At 38.8% G+C, this 22,865-nt stretch overlaps 1 long non-coding RNA gene across 2 annotated transcripts in view; it reads right to left on the reverse strand.

Annotated features, from left to right (window-relative positions):
* The window catches only part of LOC123647592, a 197,872-nt gene that overhangs the window by 173,586 nt on the left and 1,421 nt on the right, over positions 1-22,865 (reverse strand). For both annotated transcript variants that reach the window (XR_006738290.1, XR_006738289.1), the window contains exon 2: positions 21,221-21,361. This is a non-coding gene — a long non-coding RNA (uncharacterized LOC123647592). The remainder of the gene's footprint in view (positions 1-21,220; positions 21,362-22,865) is intronic.

Below are 22,865 nucleotides of genomic sequence, written 5' to 3' on the forward strand. Positions count from 1 at the left end.
GAGCAAAGGAAGCCACAGCATGAGCAAGAGTCAGTTGCACACATGGAACAATCTGGAACGTCAAGGACAGCATGTGAATTAAACATTAAGTCAGGACTGATTACATAACTACAGAGCAGTGACAAAGTATTTCTGAGCAGGGGGCCATGAACAGAGGGCAGAGTGGGGTGTGATGAGTTGAGACTGTATTGTGTACAGTAAAAAACTAAAGGTTTGAAAATTTTCATTTAACAGCTTTATCGAGATATAACTCACATACCATATAATTCATCCATTTAAAGTATACAGTTTATTGGTTTTTAGTATTAATATGTTCACATGTATGCACAACCATCACCACAGTCTATTTTAGAACATTTTCATCATATCAAAAAGAAACCCTATACCCTATGCCTTCCACTAGCCCTAAGCAATCACTAATCTATATTCTGTATGGATTTCCCTGTTCTAGATGTTTCACAGGAATGGAATCATATAATATGTGGTCTTTTGTGACTAGCTTCTTTTACTTAGCATAATGATTTCAAGGTTCACCATGTTGTAGCATGTATCAGTATTTCATTTTTACTCCCAATATTCTATTTTTTTGATACGCAATATTTTGTTTATTCATTTGTCCATTGATGGACACTTAGTTTGCTTCCATGTTATGGCTATTATGACAGATGCTGCCATAAATGTTTCTGTACCAGTTTCTTTGTAAACATATGTTTTCACTTCTCTTAGGCATATGCCTAGGAATGGAATTGCTAGATCATATGGTAACTCTACATTTACTGTTTCAGGATCTGCTACTAGACTATTTTCCAAAATTAATGCTCCATTTTACATTCCTACTAGCAGTGTATAAGAGTTCCAATTTTTCACAAACTCACCAACTCTTGTTATTATCGGATTTTTCAATTCTAGCCATTCTAGTGGGTATCAAGTGGTATCACTAAAGGTTTTTAAGCAGGTAATAAATACAAATTCTAGTTTTAGAAAGATGACTCTGACATCAAGAGGGAGAAATCATTTAAATAATTCCATAAAATTCTAAGTTAAATAAAGCCATAAGATTCTAACAAAGAGATTCCAATAAAGTTGATAATAATATATCATATAATTGAAATTTGCTAAGACAGTAGATCTTAAATATTCTCATCATCAAAAAAAAGGTAACTATGTGAGACTGCGGAGCAGGGAGAGAATGAATTTATGGCATAATCTATATCTGTGTCGGTGGCTACTTAGGAAAGATAGCAAGTAAAAAACGCTCATCATTCCAACTGCTTTCTCTATAATATCAGGGTCTTGACTTCACATTGTTTCCTCTAAGAATTTTTTATCATAATCTTAACAACTATTAATAAAAACGGGGACTACATTTTGAGACTGTGCCAAAGGGAACCACCCCTTCCCTTGCTACCAAGTTTTTCACCTGTTCTTCCCACCTCCCTCTACCCCAGGGATGTTTCTGGGGATGACTAGAGATAGTCCACTTTAAAATGCATTACCAAGCGTTAGGCTCTAGAAGGTAGAAAAGAGAGAGGAGTCTAGTAACTCCTTGTTTCTGTCTGGGGTGATGGTAAAATAGAAGTTCTTGTCACTAAGATACATAAAGAGGATCAGGAGAGTGTAGTTAAAGAAAAAGGAAGCATTTGAATTTAAGCACATTGACCTTGGGGTGTCTGGAGGACATCCAGGGGAAGAGGCTGGGCAGGTAGGTAGACAGAAGTCCCCAGTTAGCACTTCAAATTGTCTGCTTCAAATGCTTAAATGCCATACATGCAGAGGAGCTTAGTATTTGCTAATTTAAATGTCTAGAATGTGCCATCCACCCTGCCCTTTGCCATTGTAAATAAAGTTTGAAATTAGGAAATTGGCCTGGGTACTCAGTTAAAAGAAATGTGGGGGAAGTGTCTCAGGAAAAGGTAAATAATAGCTACGCATTTCCCCAGTTCTCTTTTGTTCCTGGCTGGTGATATATGCCACATTTCAAAATCTAAAACCAGTCACAAACCTCCTGTTACCAGAATTTATTCGTTCAGCCAGTCATTCAACAGAGAGTACCAAGTGTCAGGTACTGTTCAGCTGCTCAAGATGCACTTTGTTAAACAAAACAGGCATGGCCTCTGCCTACCTCCTTCCCCCATGAAGCTGCCTTTATGGTTTTTCTCACTCAGAGCTGTTTATTTGTCTGGGAACAACAATCATCTAGCATTTGGGAGTTGAATGAGATAGGAAGATTATATTTTATTCACCAAATAGTTTTTAATAATTGTTTAAACCACCTTAGAAAAACACTTCTAAATGGTTGGCAGTTCTCCTAGGATATTAAGCTTCAGGAACAGCATTGAAAAAAGGGCTCCAAAAGTGTTTAAATCTCCTAAGAATAAATTTTTAATTTCCTAAAGCAAGATAAGAGTTGAAAAACCTAGTTTAAAAATGGAAACTCAGAATAAATGTTAAACATAAGACTATAAACACTGCAGCACTGCTTGCTTCTGGCACAAAAAGCAAAAAATAAAAAAAAAAGAGGAGTGCATTGATGTTTGCAAGATTTCTCTTTTATTTAATGGTGCAATTTCAATGCTAAAACTTGCTAAAACCCTAGACTAACCTGTTTAATCAAACAAAAGAGCAATAATACTTTGCTAAATTTTTATAGAAGGGTAATTTACACATAACAAAATTCACTAATTCTGAATGTCCAATTTGATGAGTTTTGGCAAATGTATACAGAGATATACCCATCAACACAATAAAGATACAGAGCAGTGTTTCCAATAGAACTTCTGGTGACGATGGAAATGTTCCAAGTATCTGCTAGCCAGGGACCACATATCGGCTACTGAGCACTTGAAATATAGCATGGGGACTGAGGAAACTAAATTAACTTTTTAAATGTTTAATTTAAATATTAATTTAAATAGCTACGTGTGGTGAGTAGCTTCTGTATCAGTGCATAGTATTTACTTTACTCCAAAAAGTCCTGTTGCTGTCATTTTGCAGTGTTACTCCACTGCCCTCTACTGACAAAGCTTAGCATTCCACTAGCTGACAAAGAAATGTTTACAGGATGCAGCTCCACTACTACAAAGCAGGGGCTAGAAGGGTAGATTTGGAGTAGAGAGAAAATAGACGACTGCTAGATGTATGATTAATCTTGATGAATTTCAATTGGTCAGTTTTTTTCTTCATTCTTTTTTTCTTGCCTTAGAAATACTTGACTAATGGAAGATCACAAATATTCTCTTATGTTTTCTTTTAGAAGTTTTATAGTTTTAGCTCTTACATTCAACTTGTGTTAAAATTTTATATGATGTAAGGTAAGGATATTTTTCTTATGGATATTTAATAGCGCCAGCATTTGTTGAATAAAACACCTTTTCTTTCCCCGTTGGATTCCATGAGCACCTTTGTCAAAAATCACATGACCATATACAGATAGGTCTATTTCTGGACCCTGGTTTGTATGTCTATCCTTGTACTAATTAAAGTGCCTCAATTATGGTAGCTTTATTAGTAAATCTTGAAATTGGTTAATGTGAGTCTTCTAACTTTGTTCTTTTTCAAAATTGTTTTGGCTTGTCTAGGTACTTTACACTTCAGTATAAATTTTAGAATCAGTTTGTCAATTTCTATTTAAGAAAATATCTACTGGGATATTTGCTTAGGATTTTATTAAATTTATAAATCAATTTGAGGTTAATTGACATTTTAATTATACTACATCTTCCAATCCATGAATGTTGTATATTTCCCCCTTTATTTAAATTTCGTAAAATTTCTCTCAGCTGTATTTTGTAATTTTCCTCAGTTGTTATTCTGGGGATTAGACAAACTCATAATTCTTACCCCTTCTGGTTCAGGAATTAAACATTTCTCTGCCTTTCATCTGCTTTTCAATATTTTCCAGTATCTTTAAAGGATTTTTAAAAATTATTTAACAAGTATTTATAATTATATTCTTGGAATCTGTGGGACTGCTTTAGTCCTCCATTATTACCAAAAGCAAACTCCTTAAAAATGTTAGCAAGTCGAAAGCAAGAGCTCTACTTTGCTAAGTTCCAAGTATGATCAACATTTTCAGGGTTTTCACTGTTGAATTTTACCTAGTCACATCATAGTGTTTGCGCTTTGATAACATCTTAATTTCAGTAACCTACAGCCTGAGATGGAAAGAACAAAATAGACAAAGCAAACCCAGTTTCTGTCAATCCTTGTGAATTACCCAGATCAGAACAGATTCACTGATCAGGAAACCCAAAGTGTGGTCATTCTCTTGAGATACTAGGTTATAAAGCCTGGAAACGTGCTCAGTGGGAGGTGAGGTAGTAAGAAGAGTACCAGCAACTATTTCAAAGCATTATCCGATGTGTTTTATTTCTCCCTCCCAGGAATTCCTCGAGCCCTGCAACTCCTCTCCCCAATTCCTCCATTCTCACTGCCTTCAGGTTTGTGTTGTTACAGCACAAATGAGGCTGGAAAGAAATTAGTTAATACTCAGCACCTGAGGTACAAATTAGACTTGACTATTCTGGCAGAAAAAAATTATCCTTATTTAATTGTTTCATTGTGTTGAAAAAATATTTGACTAGGTGATACATGTACGTAGTCCAACATTCATAAAGTAGAAAAAGAGTCTCCAGTGAGAAAGTTTCCTTCACTCACTTTCCCCCATCAAGTCCATTTCCATGTTTTTATCTATAACTTTGAGTTTTATTTTTACCTTAAAACACTTGATTCAGCCAAAAGATATTTTTGTGTAAAATGTGAAATATGGGTCCAACTTTGTTTTATTTTTCCCATATGTCTACTCAGTTATACCAATACAATTTGCTAAATAATCCATATTTCCCCTTGCTGATATGAAATGTTACTTTCATCATCCAGATACTGAGAGTTTTAAAGCTTTAATAAAGCAATTCCAGACTACATATACTGCTCTTTCTCTTTTTTTATCATTGCTTAACTTCATGTTGTTTTTGGCTTTGTGTGGTGAGCAAAGGGAAATTTTAACTTAGAAAAAATTATTTTCATGAAATATTCTAAACTATTCTTCAGTTTCCTTAATCAGCATTTATAGAATACCTATTATATAATAAGGAACACATTGAGTGTTAGGGAAATGGAGGTGCTTATTTTGATAAAACCTTTGCTCAAAACCTATTCAGCGATAGATTATTTGAAAATATAATAAACCATTAAGAGGTTTGCCTCTTAAACAACTTAATTTTTATTGCATACTCGTTTTTCACTTTTTGAATTTTACATCCTGTGTTTGTGTATTACTTATTCAAAAAGTTTGGTTTCTAAAATCCTATGTATTTCATAAGTCCTCTAGAAAATTTGTAACATGTAATTGGTTTTTATATCTCATTAAAAGTCATTCCACATTGTAGCCAGTTAACAAATTCCAACAAATTTTCCTGTTTATTCATCTTAATTTTTTTTTTTTAAAGAACAGATCCTGTTGTTTAACTCAATTTGCCAACCAGCATAGATTATTGTTGGTTGTGGAGGATCGTATGACCCTTCACCTGTTCTTAATTAACTACAAGAGCTCCACAGGGAAGATTCTAGCATGTTGCATTCATCTCTACTCGAAAATCAGTCTACTTGCACTTGGCACCAGCTTCACCAACACTCTCCTGTGTCTCCTCGCCGAGTCCTACTTCCCATGTTAATGCAGCATCTCAATCCCTGTGTCGATAGAGATTAGGAGACCATTTTTCATCTAATTCCCTTGCAGACAGCACTCCTGCCAATGAGTGTGCATCTGGGAGGAACTCAGCAACGGGCAGAGGAAAGCTGAAATGCATCCTCTGTGAACACTAAATATATTGACAATAAGCACCCAAAGACACCTGATTAGCTGTCGTTTCAGTTGCTTAAGATGAATTAAAGTTTTTTATCACATTCGGGTTCTTGGGGAAAAGAGAAGATGGGTAAAGTATTACACAAGACATTTGCTTTGAGGTTGTCCAAAGGAGTAGTGTGACACAGAGGAGCAAATGCCAAAGGCTGGCTTGGTTTGTGGTCAGTCTCCAAGAGGTGTTTCTATCATGCTGCAGCGTAGGGAGGATCAAAAGAGGGCAAGACCGGAGCAGAGAGGCCCTTTAGGAGACTGGATTAATGCAGTAAGAGTGGGATAGAAAGGACGGGACACATTAAGGAAGAACATCTAAAATATGACAACCAGGTGGAATCAGTAGGACCTGAGGACTGACTGGCAGTTAAATTAGGGACATTAAGAGCAGGACTCTGGAGCCAGTGACTCCTGATTCTGTATTATCAATAATTCTGGCTTTACTAAGACTAACAGAAATAACAACTATTTGAATTATTAGTAATATTGGATGGAAACAGTAAGAGAGAGGGATGACTCCCAGGTTTCTGGATTGCATGACTGTTAAACAGAGGTGCCTCTCTTTGGTAAATACAGGAAAAACAGGTTTGGATGGGAGGAAAAAAAGAAAAAGATGCTGAGTTAGAGGAACTTAGGGAGCACTCAGTTAGAAGCACGCCACAGGCAGGTGCATATGTGAAAACTGCAGTCAGGAGAAGAGTTGAAACCTAGAAATACAGAGGTGTGAGTGGCCCCACATGTTGGTAGTTGACACCACCAGAGTAAACGAGAGAGAGAGAACCAGAAGAAACACACAGAACGTAGGAAAGGGAGAGCAAGGTGAGAAAGAAGACCAGACAACTAGCAGGGAAACAAGGATGGCACCATGACACAGAAGCAAACGACCTCATCAAACACTTCTTCCTCACCAGATCAACCCACGCAAAGTTGTGTCCCGGAAGGCATAAGGTTCGAGGTCTTCTCTAGGACCTCAGGCCCAAGTCCCCAGGAGTGTCCCCTGGGGTGCACCGAGAACCACCCTCCAGTCTTCCTGGAAGCCTCCCTGGCAGCCATGGCCAGGACAGAGCTCCCCTCCACGCTCATGTGGCTCCTACGAAGCAGAGAGAAGAGTTTACTTGGGTCACTATTTGGCAGCTCACCCACGTCACCTTCACATCAGCTGGAAAAGATTTAAAACTCATGAATCATGGAAGAGTGACTAAATGACCTGCCTAGTAATAAGGTAGAGATTATAGTTATACATCAGAAATATAAAGTTGGCACTCTCAGATTCCTCTATACTGTAGTGGTAGAGTAATGCCCTCTTTGGGTAAGTAAATTTCTAGACAAAGTTTACAACTTTAGGAACTAAACTTTAATTTTAGCCATATTTTTACATAAATCTCAAAAAAAATTTCCCTACATTCACAATACATCGTACACTGGATATAATATAGTCTTGGCTTGCAAACTCAAGGTCATCATTAAGATCATTATTTATTATAGTAAAGGTAAAGGAAGGAAAGGATGAGAAGAAGTAACATTTATTGCTCACCTACCATGTGCCTGATGTATAACACTTACCTTCAATGACCCTATAATTAGGCACCATTATCTCCATTCTACAGATAAAGACACTAAGGTTTAGAAAGATTAACTTGTTCAAAGTCAAACATATTTAGCCAGAATTGTATCTAGTTATGTCTTCCTATATTTCTTCCCACAACTCCTTTAACTTTACCCAACAACTTTTTAAAGTTGTTTTTTATATATCATTTCTTGCTGGGAGGGCCCTCAAGAACCATTTACCCCAACACCAAATTTCCCAGGTTGCTGAGTTTTTATTAGATGTTTTATCTCCCTCCTCCCTTGCTGCCCATAATCATTGTCACTATATCAGCTTCGGCAGCAACCCCTCCCTGCTCCTAATATCTTTTTTTCTAAAATCTAGGCAATTTGCCAGGGAAAACCAAATTACTTGTTTTATTAAATGAATAACATAACCCAATTTTTGAAAGGGAAATTAATATCTCTTCTGTAAATACTTTTTTGGTCCTTTCTTAGAGATCTTTTCTTGCTGTCAGGTTTATGGCCGGGTTCAAGAAGGTTAAAGCACATCAAAGTCTAAGTGTTAGATAAACTGTTCTCTGAGTTTGCCCAGCAAGTCTTCCCCCAGTCACGGGACCATATGTGGACTATAGCGATTGGTCCAGAGGTGGGCAGGCAGCCAAGTCAAGCAATCAGAGCCTTTCCTGAGGATTTTTCTGGCTGGAGCTAGCAGGAAAGAGGTGGAGACAGCCCACGGTTGTAGTAGAGAATGACTGCCACTCACAGACAGAAACAAGACAGAAAGAAGATCCAGATAGACTTGGTCTCTGGATCCTGTTATTCCTAGCTTTGTAACTGCCAGGATGTTGTAAGCCTGTAAGTCCCTTCTCTATATTTTTCTTAAGCTAGATATGCTTGTGTTTCTGTCACCTGTCATTGATATACTCTTCCCCAATAAATGTGAACATTAATCAAGAAAAGTAGTTCTCCATTTTGTCTGCACATTAGTGGCATCTGGGGAGTTTTTAAAAGTCCCAGTGCCCAGGCTGCATCCCAAACCAATTAACTCAGAATTTCTGGAGGAGGAAACCACAGGCATTGGTATTTTTATAAAGCTCCCCAGGGGAGTCCCTTGTGCATACAGGATAAAAATAACTGCTCTGGAACAGCTTTTACAGTTCCAGTGGAAACTCTGGAAACATTCTTACTGAAGTAAAAACCAGAAGAACAATTGCCACTATTCCCTGCACTACTCAAGGGATACTGAAAGTCACAACTGATGCGATAACATTAAAAATGTTGTATAAAGTTTAAATATGAAAATTCTCTCCAAATAAATATGTGCAATCTATACAAATTTAACAGCACTTCTTACAGAACTTGACCAGTTCATTCCAATATTCACTTAGAAAAACAAGGGATCGATAATAGCCAAAACAATTTTAGAATGAAACAAGTGGAGGACTTGCCTTGCCGGACATACAGTTTCACTCTCTTACTCTTCTAGATTATATTTTACACACACACATACTTATATCGTGTATATATACTCATACCCCAGAGATTAAAACAGTGTGTTACCAATGTAGTAAAAAATAAACAGATCAATAGAAAAGAATAGAAAGCTCAGAAACAAAGTGACACATGTCTAAAAAGTTGTACAACAGAGATAGAATTACAAATCAGTGAGGGGGAAAAAATGAATTATTCAATAAATGGCACTTTATATGAGGAAAAAAGATTCCTACTATTACAAAAGATAAATTCCAGATGAATTGTAGACCTAAATTTAGAAGTAAAAATTTAAAAATTTTTAGAACAAATGAAGAGTGTTTTTATGACCTTAGGATAGGGAAGCATTTCTTAAACAAGATTAAAAAGTACAAACTACAAAGAAACCCAGTGATAAATATGACAACATTTAAGTTTAAAACTTCTACAATAAAACACAACAGCATAAAGAGAGGTTAGCCACAAACTGGGGGGAAATATGTGCACCATAGAAAGCCAACAAAAAATTAGTGTCCAGGCTATATAAAGAACTCCTGTAAATCAAGAAACCTAATAGAAAACTAGGCTAAGATTGGTGGGAATGGGCAAATCACAGATGAAACCCCATCAATAAAATATGAAAAATATAAATTTAAAGTGAGATATATTTTATGTTCAAATTAACAAAAATTAATAACATGAAAATCACAAATTTGGGGAAAGGTATGAGAAAAAGAAACTCTCATAAGCAAGCAGGAGCATAAGTGTCCACAATCTTTCAGAACCATTCGAACTTGTCCTAAATCCAGTAATTCTACGTGGAATATGTGCTAGAGATACTATAGTCCATATAGAATAGGAGTCATGTGCAAGTGTATTCACTGCAACATCATTTGTAACAGCAAAAAAAAAAAAAAAATGAAAGAGAGAGAGAAAAAAATTTAACTTCAATAAATTATGGTATATTTATATTGGACCTATACAACTGTTCAAATGAATGACTAGAACTGCATGCACTGATACAGATAAAACTCAAAAGCATAGTATTCACTCATAATAACAACACTCAACAAACTAGGAATAGGAGGGAACTACCTCAACCTGATAAAGGGCATCTATGAAAAACCCGCAACTAACCTCGTACTTAGCGGTGATCAACTTGACGCCTTCCCCCTGAGATCAGGAGCAAGACAAGGATGTCTACCATTTCTCTTCAATATTGTACCATAGGTTCTAGCCAGAGAAATTAGGCAAGCAAAATAAATGAAAGGCATCTGCACTGGAATGAAGAAGTAAAACTCTAATTGCAGATAGCATGACATTGTATGCAGAAAATACTAAGGAATTTACTAAAAACCAATTAAACAAGTTCAGCAAAATCACAGAATATACCAAAAATATAGTTTTTCCATGTACTTGTCATGAACAATCCAAAAATTAAATTAATAATTCCATCTACAGTAACACTGAAAATAATAAAGCACTAAGAAGTAAATTTCATGAAACAAGTACAAAGCTTATAATCTCAAAACTATAAAACATTGTTGAAAGAAATTAAAGAAGATCTAAATAATTGGAAAAATGTTCATAGACTCAAAGACTTAACATTTTTAAGATGGCAATACTCCAAAATTGATCTGCAGACTCAATACTTATCAGAATCCCAGCTGACTTCTACATCGAAATTGGCAAGCTGATTCTCAAATTCATACAGAATTGCAAGGGATCCAGAATAGGCAAAAGACTCTTGAAACAGAAGAAAGTAGGAGGACTCACATTTCCCAATTTTAAAACTTAGTACAAAGGAATGATAATCAAGACGGCATGGTACTGGCACAACAATAAACCTATAGATCAATGGATTAGAACACAGAGTCCAGAAATAAACCCATTATATCTATGACCAACTGATTTTCAGCAAGGGTGACAAGATTATTCAATGGGAAAAAAATAGTCTTTCCAAAAAATAGTGGAATAACTGGATAGCAACATGCACAAGAATGAAGTTGGACCCTTATACCTCACTCCATACACAAAAATTAACTCAAAATGGGTCAAAGATGTAAATATAAGAGCTAAACCACAAAACTTAGAACACAGAGGTAAATTTTCACAACCTTGGATTATGCAATGGGTTATTAAATATGACATCAAAAGCATGAGAAACAAGAAAAATATATAAATTGGACTTCATCAAAATTAAAATATTGTGCTTCAAAGGATATCAAGAAAGTGAAAAGACAATTCACAGAATGGAAGAAAATATTTGCAAATCATATATCTAATAACAGACTTGTATCAAGAATAATAAAAGAACACTTACAATTTAATAAAAAGTCAAATAACTCAATTTAAAAATAGACAAAGGATCTGAATAGACATTTCTCCAAGGAAAATATAAAAACAGCCAACAAGCACATGAAAAGATGCTCAACACTATCAGTCATCAGGAAAATGCAAATCAAAACCACAATAAAAAATCACAGCTACTAGGATTAAAAATTGAAAAGTCAGATAACTGCAAGCGTAGACAGGGATGTGGAGAAATTGGTACCTTCATACACTATTGATGGGACTGTAAAATGGCACAGCTGCTTTGGAAATAGTCCGGCAGTTCCTGCAATGATGTTGGTATATACCCAAGGGAATGGAAACATATGTCCACACACAAACTTGTTCATGAATGTTTATAACATTATTCATATTAGCCAATGGTAGAAACAACCCAAATGTCCACCAATAAACAAAGGGATAAACAAAATGTGGTATATACACACAATGAAATGTTTGGCCATAAAAAGCAATGAAATACTGATATATGCTACAACATGTATGAACTTTGAAAACATTATGCTAAACATATGCTAAGTGAAAGAGTCAGTCACGAAAGACCGCATATTATATTATTTCATTCCTCTGAAAAACCCATAACAGGGAACTCTAAAAGACATAAAGGAGATTAGTGGTTACTTAGGACTGGGCAGGGCAGAGGTGGAGAAATAAGGTGACAATAGCTAAGGAGCACGGGTTTTCTTTTTTAGACAATGAAAATATTCATGTTCTAAATATTGCGGTGATAGCTGCGCCTATCTATGAATATATAAAAAAACATTAAATTGTACACTTTCACTGAGCAGTGTGGTGCGTGAATTGTATCTCAATAAAGCCACTAATAAAAGCTGCCATTGAGTTAAATAATTTATAGTATGATATTTATGCCATAATCTCATTTATTTAAAGTTTATAAACACAGAAGATTTTTAATGTTTATGGATACAAATACAGGATATGTCTTAAATTGGACAGGAAGCAACCATTTCGAAACAATGCTTGGGAAAGATAAAAGAGGTGAATAAGATTGGAGAGAGTACAAAGGGAGCTTCAACCACATCTGTAATATTGTATCAAAATATTAAATCAAAAGAATCATGTAAAGGCATGGTGGTTTTCCTTAAAATGTTTAATTAATCTTTCTTGTTGGCTTTTGCAAGGGCCAATTGACACAAGCAGCAATTATCCTAATTGCTAAGTCAATGTCACCGAAGTTTATCTTAAGAGAAACATAAAGTCTTCGAGATCCCTCTACTTGGTACATTTTGAACAGAAATAAGGACCTGGGTCTACAGTTAATGAGGACTTGCTGTACTTTGCATCTTTTCATCTTTTTAGTCTCTTTTCCAAACTCTTTTCAGTTTCTACCCTATTTTACTAAAGTGCTTTGACTGAAAATAGATGTAATATAATTTAACAAGTGTCTGACTAATGGAGGAATTTTGAACATTATTTTCTTTTAATACCATCTAGATTCCAACATTTTTCCCCCACAAAAGACCTGGTTATAGGCTCGGTCTCAATTTGTGTTGTTGAGCCACAGGTAATAACCATGAGTAACCAGCATGCAAAGCATTGTGACCTAGCAACTGTATGACCAAGAATTTGCTTTGCTAGGTATCTTGGTCCCTCAATATGGGAGTAACAAACTCTTCCAGAGTGTTTGAAACGCCTCTTGCAAACATAGAGTTAAAATCCACTCTAGATTTCCTGTCCCCTCTCCCTCTCCCCACCAACTGTTGTTCTCATGGTTGATTTATCAGCTTTTGATCATGTGTGTCTGTCACCTTCCTGCCACCATCAGTAAGGATTCAGCCCACACCATTACCCACCTTTCCCTCCTCTTGCCTTCTCATTTTTGATATTAAGGTGACTATCTCTAATTCATCTATTGATTATTCCTTGTAATTTTGAATAAACTGTACTAATTAATTCAACTCTACCTCTTCACTCCAGTTTGTAAAATGAGAATATTACCACCTCCCCACCTGCCCTCCATCTCACCACCCCTTTCCACCTCCCATCTGATGACAGCTTCCTCTTTGCTTTCCCCTTTTCAAAATTGATACCATTTATAGTCTGTTCTGTGTTCATAATTGTGTGTTCCATAACTTTTAAATGTAGGTTTCTTGACTCAAGTGGTTTCCAAAGCAGGACATTATAGACAGGGTCAATTTGCAATTATTTTGGCTTAGAGGAACATTTTGATGTAACCCTTTTTATACAGCTTCATCAAAATGTAAAATTTCTCTATTGTTTAGAACCATAGAAATGTATGCAGTAGACTTCCTTACGCCTCATCCCACACCTGAACATGGGAGAGGTTGGGAAGGGGATGAGGTATTTATGACACACATTGCCTAATCATAAAAAAAAATGTTTAAAGACTTGCACATTAGGCCACCTCAAAATGTCATGTACCTTCTCTCTTCTACTTGTTTTTTCAAGGCATATATCTGGAGGGAAATATTGGAAAATTCAATCATCTCCTGAATGTGGGGCAGGCTAGACAGCCAATCTAAATGAGCATAATAGCAAAACCTTACAAGAGAATATGTCTAGCAATGTAAATAGCCCTACAGGGAAATGTAGTAAAATTACAAAGAGAAATACTTTATAAAATGAAATCTTGTCTGAAAATGCCAGTGCTAAATCTCTTCAATAAAATATAAACTTAAAACACCATAATCTCTAGTTCATATCTGGTCTTCTGAGAAGGCTGTAAAAGAACCATTGTTCTTTTATACACAGCAACCCACTCACAATTGAAGTGACTTCCCTGAAGCCATAATAAGGGTGCTGGTGGGTTGCTACTACAGCCCAGCCCATAAAGCTTGAGAATTGCTACAAGGCAAAAATCAGTCTTGGATCCTGTACCACAGATTTTAATTCTCAAAAACATCACTTCATGATACTTTAATGAATCCATAAGCCTGTAACACAACTCCTAAAGTCTGTTTTATGCTGAGGCTTTGGAGTCTTTGACAATTCATTCAACTGTCCTCCCACAATGTTCAGCACTGTGTTAGATAAGAGTTTAGTTTCCCTTCAGTCAGGAAGGAAAGTGGGTACTCTCTTGTGAAGACATCCATCTGCATATGTGTTGCCAGGGTGTTTTTGAAAGAAAGAAGAAAAAGACTTGGAAAAAAACAGTGCAATATTTGTAAAAAAAAAAAAAAAAAAAATTATTTCAATTGGGATTGACTTTCAGGTTAACATTTGAGGCTGTAAATTTGCCTAAGACCTCTCAAATAGAGCTCACTGTTGCTTCTGCTTAATCTTAAAAACAAAACTTCCTGCCCAAATCTCAAGCAAATTAAGAATACTCTCGGCCAGCCAAGTCAGCATGGCAGCAAAATCAACTGGTCTTTAGCTATTATGTCAAGCAAGAATTGCTTAGCAAGCAACCTTCATGACCATCTAGATCTGACATTTAATACAGAACTCCAGTGGGAGACTGGAGGGAGGGGATGACATGGGAAACTCCAGAAATTTCTGCTCTGTTCAAGTAGACCAGAAATTCACGCACGCAACAAATGGTAGGTTTCCAGATCAGAAAGGCAGAAATGGAAATAAAGAGGAAATTGCTTTGGAGAAACTAAGATTTCAGAGTGCGTTGATGCACTGACACTGGTTGCCATCTAGATGCTGAGTTGAGAACAGAAACATTCCAAATGTGAGGATGTCACTCCTTTTTGCTGGGCCACACAGAGGGATTGACCAGTGCCAGTGAGCTGCTGAGCCACAGACTGAGAGGATGAAGAAGAATCGTGTGGGTGGAGCCTGCAAGTGCACAGTTCTCTCTCTCAATCCCAGCGAGGACGGCCTCTGGGTCACCTCAGGTGGCCCAAAGAGTTAAGACCAATTGATCTGGTAGTTAAAGTAAAAATAATCCTCTAGGTGATCTCATTAAGCCGTGACACACTAAGAGGAAGGACAGAGGTACACAGCAGGCCTTGGTGCATGCACACCTAATGCATATTAACATTTCACTTATGAATGGGGACAATCCCGGTGGGTGCCCACGGGATCCAGAAATTCCTGATCCTATCCTGAGGCCACAGCTCAGCGTTTCCTTTCCCTCCCAAAGGCTGCTATGGGAATGCACCTTTGTTCCACTCTCAGAAGTACTTAGGGTTAATTGCAGACATTCTCTGAGCTATGAAAGTCTTGCTCCAATCCCGTGTTCATAGAGTAACCAGAAGCTCTTATGGGAACATTAACCTGACATGAGCTGAGTAAAAATGGAAGGTTAGGATGGAAGGAAAATTTATAGGGATTTCTGTTCCACCTTCTATAAACCAGGAAAGATGCTTATCTTAACAGCTTCTTGCCACCTGGACACTGGGAGCCCTCATTCTATATTCTTCATCCTCCAGAAGGAATGTACAGAAATATTTAATCATTTTAGGAAACATCCCATTGGCAAAATATCCACTTTATACAGGGTATCCCAAAAGCTGCCATACATAGAGAAAATGGGAAAATGGTAGCTAAATGTACCTTTATTTACAAAATATTCATTACAAAATTTTTCAGTTGTACGGAGACTTTTGGGACACCCTGTAGGCTTATCCTTTCCAAATTTCCGAACTGCCATGTGTAACTATGGAATGAATGGGTCCCAAAGGCGTTGTGCAACATGGTGGCCCTGAATGTCTTATACCCCAAGATTCATCATTTCATTCATTCAGAAAATATTTATTGCACACCTACTATGTGTCAGGCTGTGTTCTAGAAATTGAAAAACTCTGCAACACAAGTGGCAGAGTCCCTATATTCATGGATTTAGATTCTCATGGGGTAGAGAGAGACAACAAACAAGTAAACAAATATATAACCTCAAGCAGCAGTAAGAGCTATGAAGAAAAATGAAGGTTAAGGAAATTGGCAGGTGGCAGGGGAGGAGGACTCTGTGAATCCATAAGCACTGGGTGGTCCCAGCCACCCACACAATCAACCATCGAGGCACAGAGCTGAGCCTGGTAGAGGATAGAAAGTAGTCTCTTTGTGAATAAAAAGTATCAGGACAGAAAGCAGAAGTTGAGACATAATCACAACCATTTCAAATTTGATGAATACACAGGTGATGTTAGTCCTCTACTTGAATGGTAAATTTAAAATCAAAGAGCTATTGCATTGCAAAAAAAAAAATGGATTATTCAAATTAGCTTCATGGGGACAAGAAAACAACTTGATAAGATTCCAAGTTGGTTTTGCTTTCAACACAGGTAATTCTGTCTCCCCTAATCACTCTTGGAGGAGATACACTGAAAATGTGTACATTTTGAACACTCAAGTAGAAAAATGTTTATAATAATGTACATGGTTTTGTCTGTATCTACTATTTATATAACGTCAAGTATCAAGCCATTTCTCAAAATGCTAATGTGATGGAGATTATATTTTTCCATTACATGTCACTTGCAGAGAGGAAATGGCTGAATATGTTTTTACCCACTTATATAAATACGAGCATCCACATATACACATATTTGAAATACCATTATTCTTACACAGACCATATGCTAAAATTTAAGAACAAACACTATATCATAAATCACAGCCAAATGGACTATGACTACTTCTTTGAATAACTGATTTAATTTTGAAAGCAACATGTGATACTTGCCAAAAAGCAATGCTTAGTGAAGGATTCTATTTAGAAGCAATTAATAACAGTCAGTAATGATAACGAGTGCATTGAGAGGGGTACATGGTGTCTACCCAATATTTGCCAGACAAGCAATAAAATTTTTAAAAAAGGAATCTAATTTAAAGGGAGGCAAAAGAAAATTGAGGCAAAATAGAAAGCTGTTCCAAATACTTTATAAGAAATCACTCTGGGGCCAGAGTCACCCAGCAGTAGCAGCTACTCAGTGAGTTTAGGTTTTCATGAAAAACTAGAAAAGCTGATCTTCAGCTTGTGTTTTCTTCTTTTTGGGGGGGAGGGGCGCATGGGGGAGGTACAGGGTCTTGCTCCATTGCCTGGGCTAGGGTGCAGTGGTGTCATCATAGCTCACAGCAACCTCAAACTCCTGGGCTCAAGTGATCCTCCTGCCTCAGTCTCCCAAGTAGCTGGGATTACAGGCGCACACCACCATGCCAGGCTGATTTTTCTTTGTTTTATTTTGGAGAGAAGGGGTCTCACCCTTGCTCAGGCTGGTCTCAAACTCCTGGCCTCAAGTGATCCTCCAGCCTCAGCCTCCCAAAGTGCTAGGATTATAGGCATGAGCTACCACACTTGGCCTTGTGTTTTCTTCTAGGCAAAAATCCCCAAGGAAAGTAACTTCAAATGACTGCTATGTACTCTGAAGATGAGTTAGGTCCTTACCTCTACCCTAGACCTACTAAATCTGATATCCTCAAATGCATTAAAATCTATATTTTTAATAGGCACCCTAGGTGATTCTGTTGTGCAACCAAATTTGGAAACCATTGCTCCAGAGGGAAAACTCAAATGCTAATACTGCCACATTTGGTACCTCTGTATTGGCACTAAAGCAGGCATTCGGAATTCTCAGGAAACACCAAGGGAATGGCCTTTGGAGCTTGACACTCCCCACAGATCCTTCATTCTTTGTGCATGATCTTTTAGATTACATAGCCATAACTGCACCACGTTGCCTAAGTGGGATTATGCTACACAACAAACTGCTACTAAGTGAAAACCTAAAAAGAGCCTCCATCTGCCCGTCAGCTTTCTGATGAGCAGTCAAGGCAACATTCGTGCTAGCCTGTGCTATTGCATCGTGACTCCAGGCAGCACCCGTGTGCCCTGTGAGCACAGATGGGAACAGCATAATTGAGGGGCAGACACGTGGAAAGTCCTGCCCTTCAATGACATTCTCTCTGAAGCTCAGATTATAATTTGGATCTTTTCCTTAACGTGAATAACATCAAAAGAATCTAAAGAGCCTATATCCAAGGACCTGATGAACTTTCCATTTCCAACATGGTTGGAAAGACAAAATCTACATCTCTTGCCTTTGTGCACTGTTTTTGTAGGTAGCCAAGAACAACTCAGGACACTCCAAAAGGAAGGGGGCAAAAAGATGAGCCCACAGAATAGCCACTGCCAGATTTTATGATGCAATGCAAATAAAATGGAGAATAGACTGTCATTTATCTATATGCGTACACACACAGACAACATTTATGTCAATATTTACATTTGAGAATATACACACCACACTTAATTCTCAGATCCTTCATTCTTTGTGTGTTGATCCTTTAGATTGCATAGCCATAACTGCACCCCATCGCCTATGTGAGATGCCTAGGGAGCAAGAGATTGTATTTGCCAACAAGCAACACTTGGTTATATGCTAGTCTATAATAGATTTTAAAATATTTTTAAATTTTAAAAGTGTAATGATCCCTTTTGCCTTCCTAAACAAGTCATTTTATCTAAACCTGTACTATCCAATAAGTTAGCTCTACAGTCTCCAACCGGTCTGTGGCCTGTGAGGAACTCGGCCGCACAGCAGGAGGTGAGTGGAGGGAAAGCAAGTGAAGCTTCGTCTGTATTTACAGCCGCTCCCCATCACTCATCAGCCCCCAGCCTCCCCCTGCCCACCCTCCTAGTCCCAGGAAAAACTGTCTTCCATGAAATCAGTCCCTGGTGCCAAAAAGGTTGGGGACCCCTGATAGCCACTGACCACATTTGGCTATTTACATTTAAAATTTGAAATTGAATTTCTCAGTCACACTAGCCACACCTCCAGCACTTGATAACCACGTGTGGCTCTGGTTACCACATGGGACAGTGCAGATCAAGAACATCTGGTGAACAGCACTGTGTCAGATAATGAATAGTTCCTCCCTTGTCTTTGTTATCAACAAGGCTCTCCCAGTGAACACGTTTGGGGAGACAGCAGTTGTGATGTATGAGCGTGGTCCTCATTTCTCCAGACAACCGTCTTGATGAGAAGACTGGGGAGGGGCCACGAAGAGCATAGGTAAGGAAATCAGTGGTCTAGAACATTTAAGCTCTAATGTGCCCCTCAGTTTTCTCCACAGAACCTTTAAGAGTCACACACTTCCAGTCTATTGTAAAGTTCTCCTCCTGCTGCCCAAAAGACCCTCTCCTCTCTACGACGTAACGACCTTGTCCAACCTTCACCCCTTTGCCACCACCGCTGCTACTGGAGTCAATTCTTGCTGCCATTGCCATTCCTGCCACTCAGCACCTTTGAAACGCCTTTCTGCACTTGGGCACCCCTGCTTTAGCATCCATGCTTTCTTGAAGTACATGCCCTCCCCTTGCCAGCCTCCCCTGCAGCCTCCGTGCAGGCCTTTCATCTAGGCTCCACCCATCAGGTGCATCCATGGGAGATTTCAATTTGCAAGAAAGCAACACAATTAGAAAGCATCACCCAGGCACTACATGGTAGCATGCTGGGGAGGATGGGGGAGGGTGGCCAGACAGATGTTCAGCTTTCAGAGGGATCAGCAGCACATCTGGAGGTAGTACCCCATGTTCGATGCCAGCAAGCCGAACCCCCATCCTGGCTCAGTGTGGCAGGAGGGCCTCCGCGAGAACCACCCACTGATGTAAGCTGTATCTTGTTCCTGGCTGCAAAACATCCAAAGCCCCATTCTCTGGCTTCTTGGAAATTCTGTGAGCTGTCTTTTAATAAATTCCTTGTCAGCTCAAATTAGCAAGAGTGGGTTCTGTTGCTTGTAAATAGCATCCGTAGCAGAAATTCCTACCCAAATTTGGAAAGAGTTCTCTCCATAGCATTTGCCCACACGTACTGATTATGTGACTGTGTCACACTGCCAAGGACTGGGGATACAAACATACATGGGACTTGTTCTCAAGGGGCTTAAAATTCAGGGAAAGAGATCAGCAAACCAGTAAGGACTTTAAAACACCGTGGGTGGCTGTGACAGGAATACAAATGTGACATCATGGAGGCCCAAAGGCCAGGAAAGAGGAGGGAAAATTGGTAGCATCTTTAAGGAGACGATGACCCTTGAACTGAACTGTAAAAGATAAATAGGTGTTTGACAGGCAGGCAACAGGACGAAGGAAAGGCAAGAGCATGCGTGAGCAGACTGCTACGTGCTGGCTTCCATGATCTGGGCAGGGCAGCGAAAGCGTGGGGTTGGATGGGGAGAGAACGGAGCTGGGGCAGCAGGCAACAGGGCTAGAGAACCCGTGATAACAAGCTAGCACTACAGAGTGCCCACTGCGTCCTTGTTCCATCTTACGCTGCATTAACTCATTCAAGCCTCACTACAACCCCAGGAGGTGGGTGACTATCACACTTACTTTACAGATAAAAAACTGAGGCAGAGAGTTGACTCATCGAGGTCACACACACTCCCAGAGGGCAGCAGAGAGGGGCTTTTAACCCCCACAATCCGGCTCCAGAGTCCACACTCTCAACTACCCCACACTACTGCAGTCAGATGGGAGCCAGTGCAGAGAGGCCTTTATAGCCCATTCTAAAGAGCTTGGGCTTGACCCTCTAGTAGCACTAGAAGATTTTAAGCAGGTGAGTGGACTGATCAGATTGCGTAGGACAAACACAAAGTGTTTATAGAGTGGAGGGTGGCATGAGCATGGGCAGCTGCAGGAACTCCTGACTCCACTTCCCACAACACACACACACACACACACACACACACACACACACACACACACCCTCCTCCTGGGCCCGCCACACAAACCAGTATAACAAAAAGGGAAGCTTTCAGGAAAGGGATTCAAGACCAAGGAAGAAGTAGCAATTCTTAGCAGACTGTCTCACAATAGACCCAGGTTACAACCACAGCTACCAATTCAGCAGCTTTGTAACCCTAAGCAAATTACTTAATTTCTGTAAGCTTCCGTTCTTCCATAAAAGTGGAGAAGCGGAATGATAATCCCACCAGGCCCAGGATGCACAGTGATAACAGGCCACCCGTCAGCAAAGACAAGGAGAGATGCTGAGTGTTGACATTTCCACCTTCATTACCCAAGAGCAGAGGTTCCCCCACCATACCATGACTGAGCATCAAACTTACCCTGGGAGATTTTGTAAAATACACATTTCCAGGCCCCATCCCCGGGGATGCTAAGAGTGTTGATCTGAGGCCAAGGCTGAGATGTGTTGTTCGTTACGCACCCCAGATGCTGCTACAAAGGCAGTCTTGGGAACCACTGACCTAGAAAAATCAGGAAACACAAATCACAGACAAATCACTTTAACACAGTGACTGCCACACTAGAAAAAAAAATAAATTTTCCTTGGGGCCATGGTGTTTTATCATGAAAATAGAATAAAAAACAAAATGATACTTTCTAATTTAATGCAAAAGTTGTTATTTTCTATTGTTTTCTGTGCATGAGTTATATGCAACTAGAAAAATAGTTCAGCCAGGCGTGGTGGCTCACGCCTGTAATCCTAGCCCTCTGGGAGGCCGAGGTCAGGAGTTCAAGACCCTGTCTCTAAAAAGAAAAACAAGAAAGAAAGAAAGAATAGTTCTTACGGCTCCCAAGGTGAAGAGAGGTGTGAGTGCTTCACAAGACCCTGGGCTCAAAACTAGCATGAGTTAAATACAACTCACATGGCAGTTAATATGTTAGACATACCAAATTCTAATTTCTGGCAATTTAAAATTGTGTGGCCACACCGGGAACAGAAAGAAAATGACCTTGGAATATTCATGTGAAGAGCTATAATAAATATTCACTTTGCATAAGCTTTGTACAAATGAGACTTGATGAGGGAAGCGTAAAATTATAAAATGTGAAGCCTAAACTTAGGTGAAATGACAAATGAACATTGGGCATCTCAAAAATGCTCTCAGACAGCATTGTGTGAAGTCTTGTTGCTCATTCTTCACCTCGCTCCTCTAATTTCCCCACTGCCTGCCCCAAGTAGAAGCTTCTTTCAGTTGCAGGAAGACACTTCAGAAATCAAATGCAAACCAAAAAATTACTTTTCCGGTTAGCATCTGTTTGGCAATATGTTTACTGCCTCAATTCAGCCCTGAGCAGCCGCCAGGAAAGCCGAAAAGAGGGCAAGAGCTCTATTCATCTAATTACATCAGCAGAAGAAAAACGTGTTAATTAACTGACCTTAATAATTCATATATATCTGAACCGAGGGATCATTAGACTTGCATGCAAGGCCTGGCATCTAAATACAGGATCATCGCAATGATCTCATGGACAGCCTCATTTTGGAGAGCTGATCTGTTTTTGTTTTCTCAAGAACAAATCTCCCACCTCCGAAATGATTGAAGAACCTGTTTGCAAATTACAGGTTTGCTATAATACCTTGATTCCTCCAATTTCCTCAGCCCCTCCGGGCGATGTGAAATATTTTTAGAATCACAACAGCCTAACACATTAATTGGATTTCATTATGCCGGCTGCTGATTGGAACATTATACAGTAGAGGGGAATGTGACTGTGTGTGTCCTCTACAGACTTCCAAATCAGAAAGGGGAGGGACAACGATGAAGCTTGAGTTAACAGAATCATTCAAGTCAGTTTCTTACCAAATATGCTACTGCATAGAAACCAACAAGGAAGTGGCTCAACAGCTTTTGAAGTCAGTCTAAGGAAGGGAAAGGATGCTGATAATTTTATGCTCAAAGATAGTGAGACCTTAAGCAGGTGTACCGCTTACATTTACCTTCCTGGGGTCTTGGCAGGGGGCGG

Source organism: Lemur catta, chromosome 11 (assembly GCF_020740605.2).
Source record: "Lemur catta isolate mLemCat1 chromosome 11, mLemCat1.pri, whole genome shotgun sequence".
NCBI classification, from domain to species: domain Eukaryota; kingdom Metazoa; phylum Chordata; class Mammalia; order Primates; family Lemuridae; genus Lemur; species Lemur catta.